Here is a 9,932-nt window from a genome sequence, read left to right as displayed (position 1 = left end):
TTAAGAAAAATGTAGTTGAGTTTGTCTCTAAGTGCCTAGTTTGTTAGTAGGTTAAGGCTGAGCATCAAAGGCCTCCAAGGCTGCTACAGCCATTACGAGTGCTTGAATGGAAGTGGGAGCATGTCGCAATGGACTTTATAATGGGCTTGCCTCGGACTAGTACGGGCTATGACTCGATTTGGATCATAGTAGATCAGTTAACAAAGTCAGCCCATTTTCTTTCGTTTAAGACTACAAAACCTTTGTTGTGCATGGACCTTTTTCATCAAGTTATATACTCATTTTGGGTTTACATGAGGGCTTTTAATAAGAACTAAACTAAATTGCATTATTTTAAAGATAAATGCATCATGATTTCTTTAAGTCTTCCTTATTGTTTGCTTGTTCCCTTCCTTTGTTCACTCACTGGGTTTATACTCACTGTTTTCAACTTCATATTTTCAGATTATGAGGTAGTCGATAAGTAGTACGAGGTGTCCTCATAGATTTAACTCTTGGTAGGTGTCTCGGCATTTAGTAGCTGTACTTTCGCCCGAGTCTCTCTGCTGAAAGTCGAGTACTCTTTTGTTGTGTATAGACAAACCCCATGTAAATTATTAAGACATATGTTTTAGACAATACATGTATATTTGATTGGTAATGCCACTAAAAGTTGGCAATGCTTAGTATTAATTTGATTCAAAGTTATGAAATGTGACTTAGCAGCTTTTGATGAAATGATGAACAGGTCATATTAATAGGCTTGCTTAGGCTTAGTGGACTACGTCCATTGAGCCCATGCATCGGTCATGGCCCAGAAATTGGGTCGAGACAAATCATTTACATCATAGGTTGCATATTGAACCAAGCATATTTTTAAATTAACCTTTAAAGCAATTCGTATATCGATCTTCATATAGAACTCCATATGGCACTTTGACTAATTTTGTCATTTCCATGTCAGTTAATTTCAAACTGGTAAATCCACATCTAGTCGTTTAATCCTTTGACCTCACGCACAGCATAACAAAGTTCATGCTCCTTCTTAGAGAAGATTTGTTTATCAACCTCTTACTTGATGACCACACATCAATTATAATAGTCACTGAATTTCACCCTTAAGCTAATTCATGTACTTATAACTATCAAACATAATAGTTCAAATCGAACCTTGGGATCTTGCAATTACTTAATTAAAATCAAAACCAACTCCTTTTATATATGGCATAACAAGCTAGATTAACCTAGTGCACTTACCTCCGTGCACATAAGAATTGGCTTACTCTTACCCCAATCCTTAAATTTATAAATTCCAAGTGAATCATAATCATCACTATTCATTCTAATCAAAGTGCGCCCCTAGTACCATTATTGTATATGTTTCTTTATATTGATCGTAATAAGGATCCAATATCGTCCAATTTTTTCTCATTGAAAATTATAGGCTCAAGTTATAACTCCACTGAATGAATAAGTCATTACGGACCTATTAGTCCAACTCCAATTTCCTCCATCTTTAATCGGAGGGATTTGTTATTACATTAACCTTTCATTAGGAGCATTTGCTTAAAATCTTTCCAACAACAGCTCGTGTCTCAAGTGGCATCTTAAACTCGGACAACGGTACCACTTATGACCTTTGCGTAATGTTAGCAAGAGGGTAGGTTACTGGAAATAGAAGTTTATATAGCGTTTTATTTATGAATTGTGCTGCAATCACAAACCATAAACAAGACTCTACATTAACTCTGACAACTCCACTGATTGACACGAGAATCTCTAGGACTCGACTAAACCTAGAGCTCTAATAACAATTTTATCACAGCCTAATCCTCAAGCCATGATCGACGCATGGGTCCAATGGGCATAGCCCACTAAACTCAAGCAAGCCTTTTTCTTTTTTTTATGCAATCCTAATCATCATTTCTAAAACCACATATTACAATTCTCAACTATAAATATTTCAGTAACGTTTTATAGCAATCCATATTCACTTTTGTATTATGCTAACATAGTATCACTAATTTGTCACCTTATAGTGGCATCAATAATCAAATATACATATTTGATTTTTAACATGAATCTTAGAGGTCTTCGTTACTTATACATGTACACAAGCATAAGACTCTTGGCCATCAGCGAAGCGACCGTGGATGAAGGTACAGCTACTAAGATGCCATAGTACCTACCAAAAGGATGAGCATATGTGGACACTCAATCTATGTCCCAATTGCCTTCGAATCTGAAAACATGAAGCTTAAAAGCGTTAGTAAAAAACTCAGTGTTTCAAGCCCAACTCTACAATATGTTTATTATGCCATTCTTACAGAAGAATGCATGTTTGCTTACTTAGGTACCTCGAAAATCGTTAAAGGACGGCAATGTACCAAATGGTACAACTAAGTTCATTTACGCCTCGAACTAGTCCAAATAGAGATTTTAAGATAAAATTGAGAATTTGAAAACCTCAGAATGACTTAAAATTGTGACTCGGAGTTCGAGGACTGATTTGGAGTCAAATTAAAATTTTCATGACCTAGGGGTAAAATGGTCATTTTGCTACCCGAGGTTAAGATGTGAGTGTTGGATGAAATTTTTGACCAAGATTGATCATTTGGATTATAATTTGAGTTTGAGAAGTGAAAAATTTTAATTCCGACATTTTTTTGAGCATAAGGGCAAAATAGTCATTTTACCACCCTAAGGGCAAAATTGTAATTTTACATCACCCAACACTTGTCCAACACATGGATTTTACCCAATATTATCATGGATAATTGAGAAAATTTATATGGTGGAGAGAGATTGCTTAATGGGTAAGTATGACACATGAACCAATGGAATGGTAACAAATGGTAAATTTTTGTCCATTTAATATTTTCCTTTATAAAGCCAATTTGAACTCTTCGACATTCATTCTCATGGCCGGCCATAGCAAGAACAAAGGTGGAAAAGAAGAACAAAAACCCTAGAGTGAAAATTCAAAAGAAAATCGATGGATTTCAAGTAATCAAGCCATCAAAGGTGAAATTTCTTAACTCTAGCTTGTGATCTATCTTTCCTATGCATTATTTTGGATTTTTCTTGGTTGAATCACAAGATATCATGAAGGATAGAGTGCTGATCAAACCCTAGGAGAGAGAATTTGATGATGATTTAGATAGATTTTTAAGATATATGGATGTTTTTAGTTGTTTATGGTGTTAAGTGTAAGAATTAAGCTTGAAATTCACATATTCCTCATGAGTTCATCATTGGCCGAATCTTCCTTGTAGAGTGTTGATGGTGGATTTGATTTTATTTCAAGTGAATTGGTTAGGAAATGATGAATTATGGTGAGAAAATCAAGTAGGAAAAATTATAGTATTGATGCACTCACCATGGCCGAAATTCTCAAGAAGAAATGTGAGGATGATTTTGCTAAATTTTATGTTATTTGACTTGTGTTTGGTGATTTGAAGTATTGGGAGAGAAATGGAATTATTTGGAGTTGAATTGGACGTATTGGCCAATTAATCGGGTGATAGATCGAGTTAGGCCAACACCGCATGTAGACGATAATCCGAACAATTCGCGTTCCATATCATGCATTCATATAGAGTTTAGATTAGTTTTATAACAGTTTAGCACCAATGTGGTAAATTGCTTGATTTTGCATTATGTCTAGGTGGTGAATCCTCCGAAAAAGGGCAAAGAAATTACACCCGAGGATCAATAGTCGGAGTACTCCAAAATTCAAACTCCTGATACAGTGAGTAACCTTATCATCATCTTGATTATCTGAAGTGAATTTTAATTCGTTTTGTGATTTTATGGAAAATGAGTTTAAATGGTAAATCTTTATGTTTTAAAAGCAAAATGTGATTAAATGAAATGATTTTATAAAATTGTCTTGAAATTGAATGATGGTTTTGGAAAATGGAGTAATTGGAGACTAATTGTTGTGTTGTAAATTATGGTTTAAATTGAATGGCTTATGATAATGTGGGCATGAGTGGCTGGATTTGGTAAATATGTTCAAAATGTATGAACTATTGATTTGCCTTGAGAGGCTGTAAAATAAAATAATTGCCATGTCATGCTATTGAATTTTATTGAATTTATGGGTCATAAATTGGTCGCTGCAGTGGACGGGTTCCGTGGACCAGCCTATTAGAGAGGCACGGTAACCCTATTATATTCTTACCTTAGTATGAGAGGCGCGAATGGATAACTCCTAAGCATAACACTTTAGAGTTCACTTTACGCTAAACCAACACGTGAGGGTAAACTTAGCCAATGCCAAGGAACGGTTATGTTTTCAAAATAAAAAACATGATTTATGCGCACATGACCTTTTAACAGCCTTGGCGGACTCGGTTGGGATAGCCCTCGGCCAAGGTATCCTTGATAACTAAGTATGATAATGATTTTGGCATGAGCCAAACTTTTCAGGAAATCATAAGCCTCATTGTTTATTTGGGTGAAATGAATCTATTTTATCTTATTAAAATGAGTTCGAAATGTTGTGAATCATTTTTATGCTAATCTATTTTATCTGTCTCCATTTACTTAGCTTTAGATATTTTAGATGGTATTTATTTACTCATTGGGATTATATAATCTCACCACCCTCCTTTCCACCCATTTCAGGCTCAAGATAGTCGGTAGATGGCTCACTTTGTTGAGGGCTACAGTTGGACTTGCATCCTTAAAAATTGTAGATTTATCGCTTTTGATACTTTTGGTCGTTTATGGGCCCACGTGTCATAGTAAATTAAATTTTATATTTTGGTTATTTGTATTACAGTATGTATGAATTTATTTAGCTTTTATGCTACAAAAATTATTTACCGGTAACTATAAATATTATTTTATAAGAAAATAGAATATTTTATTGAATATTTTTATTATATTCAGATAGTCATAATTTCATTTAAATGAAGGTTTTAGACGTTTAAACTTATTTTTGATTATGAATTATGTGTTTTATACTCGCATACTACATTTTTAGCTGGTTTCGAAATTTTTGGGGAAAAATGACGAAAATACCCCTGTGAAACAGAAATAATTTTTTTTATTGATTTAAGTTGGAAATAGCTTAAAATTATTAGAACATGATATTTGGCAATGGTTACTCACAGGGGAAATGAGAAACTGATATTAAAGCCATGTGGGGTTTAGGTTGACATTTCGAGTAATGAGTGTCGATCGGGACACCGCGGCTGTTGTCACAGGCTCTAGGGGAGTACCGGATCGTGACAATTAGAGTGGTATCAGAGCTTTTGGTTTGAAAGATTAGACCTTTTCGGTTTAAAGTTGTTTTAAAGTTGTTTGAAAAACTACAATGTCAGTGTGGCCCAAGTTAAATTAAGTTAAGTTAGGTTTGATAGAATAGAATACGTGCATCTGCATATAGAATTTGGAGTTGTTTCGACTCATTCTGTTTCTTCTTATAGCTCTTATGGAAGCATAAGTCATAGACAGTGAGCTATATGAACTCTTGTTCGCAGTAATCCACTTCCTTGTTAATGTCATGCAAAGGTCATAAGTAGGGTCATTGTCCGGGTTTAAGATGCCACCCGTGACACGAGCCAGTGTCAGAGAGATCTTAAAACGAATGCTTCTAATGAAAGATTAATGAAATGATATATCCCTCTGATTAAGGATGGAGAATTTTGGAGTTGGATTAATAGGCTGTGATAATTTATTCATTTGGTGGAGTTATAATTGAACTCATGGTTGTCAATTGGAAAAAGATTTGGAGACTATGGATTGTATTGGGGTTAATATAAAGGAGCACATGTGATAATGGTAATAAGGGGCGCACTTTGATTAGAATGAATAGTGATTATTGTAATTCACTTGGAGTGTATAAATTAAGCATTGAGGTAAGAGTAAACACATACTTATGTGCATGAAGATAAGAACACTATGTCAATTGAGCTTGTTATGCCCATATAAAAGTGGTGTTGGGATTTTGAAATATTTTATATGTGAATATGTGTTGAATAGGTACAACAGCTTAGAGGGAACTGGTGTTGATTTCAATTAAGCGATTGTGAGATTTCAAGAATTGATTGGACCTATTATAGTTCATGGATATAAGCACGTGAATTAACTCGAGAGTAAGTATCAATGATTACTATAATTGATGTGTGGTCATGAAGTAAGAAGTTAGTAAACAAATCTGCTCTAAGGATGAGCTTGAACTTTGTTATGCATAGTAGGGGGAGCCAAGGGATTAAAGGACTAGATGTGGAATTGGCAGCTTGAGGTTAAATGACTTGGAAATGTCGAATCTAGTCTAACTGCCATATGAAATTCTATAATTGAGACTAATATACGAATTACTTGAAAAATCAATTAATTTAAAAGTTTATGCGGTTTAAAGTATGGCCTATGATACGATTGATCAGTCTTGAAGGCGATCTCCCAAGAGTAAGAAATTTAGAAAATGTTGATGTTTGGATATACTCTAAGAGAGAGAACTTTTGCATCCTAAGTTTAGGACAACTTTGATCTTATGATCGCAAAGGAAAGGTGTAATAACTAAGTAAATTATTCACTTAATAAATGTGATTGGTTATTGATGAATAAAGTCAAGATCTTAACATTTAGTGGTATACAATTTGATAATTATGTATTTAAGAGTTATTTGGAGACAGTTCCTTCATCAAATTTGCACTAAATGCTATGGTAATGGCATATCAATGTTAATATGGAAATGTATCCAGGAATGATCTTAACATACAACCAAAGGAGAATTAAACATGTTGAAATTAATGTTCTAATAGTGTGCATATGATAGAAAGCTAATTTGTAAGTTGTAATTTTCATGATCATGAAATATATAAAGATTATCAATATATGGACATACACTTGGAGTTATAATTTACAAGTTTGGAGTATTTAAGATATGATTAAATGGAATTAGCATTAGTTAAGGCACGTAAATCTTTTAATTAATTTCTGTGGAGTATGCATGATAGTAGAATGGAAGAACATAGTGTCGTGATACTATATGGTGAAGTTACTATACAATTTGGAAAGAGTATTCTAAAGTGGGATTTATTGATTGTTGACAAGTGTTATAGGATGAGACGAATTTGAAAATATCGACTTTACCTATTATATGTGATAAGTACAAGAGAATATAAACGGTTATGGAAATTGTGACATAAGCTTGGAGGGAAACCAAACGGTTGAAAATGATTAGTGTAGTAACCTTAAATATAGATGAATAACATTGATTAAGTAAACTCCAACAGCCATCGTGTCACGGTGCTAAGAACACTTCATGTCTAGGACGCATGAATAAAATGAGACAGATGTGAAGTTGAACTTACGAGTTAACCTAAAGTCATTGAACTTGATTCTAAGTTTTGTTAACTGGAGTTTTAAGGTTTTGGAAGGTATCGATATGAATGAGTTAAAGCTGAAATGGTTAAAGGCGTTCCTTTCGGGGGGGGGGAAGCAAAAGGTCTGGGGTTTGAAACATGGCGAGAAGGACCTGCAGGGCCTGTGGTGCCTCTCTTAGGCGCGGGGTTCCGAGTAAGTCAAGTGATGGGGATCCAGACATAATAATACCTTGGAGTTGGCCCCGATAGGGATGCCACATAAATGGCTAAGTTACGAGTTAAGTGATGACATGCTGTGAGACATAAGTTTAAGATAGATATCCCTAAGGAAATACTCAAGAGAAGTTCTGCCATGGATCTCGTGAAAGCAAGCACTAAGTTATGTGGTTATAAAAAGAAAGTTGTAAGTTGAGAGTGACATTCATATTAACATTGAAAGGTACTTGAGGAGAATCTAGTTTTAAGTTTTGTAATTTCAAGTGCAATTTATAAATTGGCTAAGGGAGAATGATGTTATATTCGTATGAAAGAGTGGAACAAAGGATGATTGAAGTTAACCTTGGAGGACATAAGAAGTCGAGCATTAAATGAGAAAACAATATCCCCACCTTTTCTATGAGTTTAGTACATGAAATTTTGAGGTCAAAATTTTATTTTAAGGGGGGTAGTGTTGTCAAGCCCGACTCTACAATATGTTTATTATGCCATTCCTACATAAGAATGCATGTTTGCTTACTTGAGTATCTTGAAAATCGTTAAAGGATGGCAATGTACCAAATGGTACAACTAAGTTGATTTAAGCCTCGAACTAGTCCAAATAGAGATTTTAAGATGAAATTGAGAATTTTAAAACCCCAGAATGACTTAAAATGGTGATTCGGAGTTCGAGGACCGATTTGGAGTCAAATTAAAATTTTCATGACTTAGTGGCAAAATAGTCATTTTGCTACCTGAGGTTAAGATATGAGTGTTGGATGAAATTTTTTACAAAGATTGATCATTTGGAGTATAATTTGAGTTTGAGAAGTGAAAAATTTTAATTTCAGCATTTTTTCGAGCATAAAGGCAAAATAGTCATTTTGCCACTCTAAGGGTAAAATTGTAATTTTGCATCACCCAACACTTGTCCAGCACATGGATTTTACCCAATATTATCATGGATTCATCCATTGATATAGAGTTTAGATTAGTTTTACAACGGTTTAGCACCAATGTGGTAATTACTTGATTTTGCATTATGTCTAGGTGGTGAATCCTCCGAAAAAGGGCAAAGAAATTACACCCGAGGATCAATAGTTGGAGTACTCCGAAATCCAAACTCTTAATACAGTGAGTAACCTTATCATCATCTTGATTATCTGAAGTGAATTTTAATTCTTTTTTTTGGTTTTATTGAAAATGAGTTTAAATGGTAAATCTTTATGTTTTAAAAGCAAAATGTGATTAAATGAAATGATTTTATAAAATTGTCTTGAAATTGAATGATGGTTTTGGAAAATGGAGTAATTGGAGACTAATTGCAATGCTGTAAATTATGGTTTGAATTGAATGGCTTATGATAATGTGGGCATGAGTGGCTGGATTTAGTAAATGTGCTGAAAATGTATGAACTATTGATTTGCCTTGAGAGGTTGTAAAATAAAATAATTGCCATGTCATGCTGTTGAATTTTATTGAATTGGTGGGTTATAAATTGGTCGCTACAGTGGACGGGTTCCGTGGGCCAGCCTATTAGAGGGGCATGGTAACCCTATTATATTCATACCTCAATATGAAAGGCACGGATGGATAACTCCTGAGGTTAACACTTTAGAGTTCACTTCACGCTAAACCACCACGTGAGGGTAAACTTAGCCAACGCCAAGGAATGGCTATGTTTTCAAAATAAAAAACATGATTTATGCATACATAACTTTTTAACAACCTTGGCGGGCTCAGTTGGGATAGCCCTCGGCCAAGGTATCCTTGATAACTGAGTATGATAATGATTTTAGCATGAGCCAAACTTTTCAGGAAATCATAAGCCTCGTTGTTTATTTGGGTGAAATGAATGTATTTTATCTTATTAAAATGAGTTCGAAATGCTGTGAATCATTTTTATGCTAATCTATTTTATTTGTCTCCATCTACTCAGCTTTAGATATTTTAGATGGTATTTGTTTGCTCACTAGGATTATATAATCTCACCACCCTCCTTTCCACCCATTCAGGCTCAGGATAGTCGGTAGATAGCTCACTTTGTTGAGGGCTACAGTTGGACTTGCATCCTCAAAAACTGTAGGTTTACCGCTTTTGATACTTTTGGTTGTTCGTGGGCCCATGTGTCACTGTAAATTAAATTTTATACTTTGGTTATCTGTATTACAGTATGTATGAATTTATTTAGCTTTTACGCTACAAAAATTATTTACCGATAACTATATAAATATTATTTTATAAGAAAATAAAATATTTTATTGAATATTTTTATTATATTGAAATAGTCATAATTTCATTTTAAATGGAGGTTTTAGACGTTTAAACTTATTTTTGATTATGAATTATGTGTTTTATACTCGCATATTACATTTGTAGCTGGTTTCAAAATTTTTGGGAAAAAATGACCAAAATGCC

General features: G+C 34.1%; 1 long non-coding RNA gene across 1 annotated transcript; it reads left to right on the top strand.

Moving 5' to 3' along the window:
• On the top strand, positions 2,967-9,569 carry LOC108660855. Its single transcript, XR_001926551.1, has 3 exons — positions 2,967-3,003; positions 3,647-3,730; positions 9,530-9,569. It is a non-coding gene; the product is annotated as an uncharacterized LOC108660855 (long non-coding RNA).

The sequence above is a fragment of the Theobroma cacao genome, chromosome 2 (assembly GCF_000208745.1).
Source record: "Theobroma cacao cultivar B97-61/B2 chromosome 2, Criollo_cocoa_genome_V2, whole genome shotgun sequence".
Lineage (NCBI taxonomy): Eukaryota > Viridiplantae > Streptophyta > Magnoliopsida > Malvales > Malvaceae > Theobroma > Theobroma cacao.
Note: the sequence above shows the minus strand (reverse complement) of the source record. Positions and strands in the feature narration are given on the sequence as shown.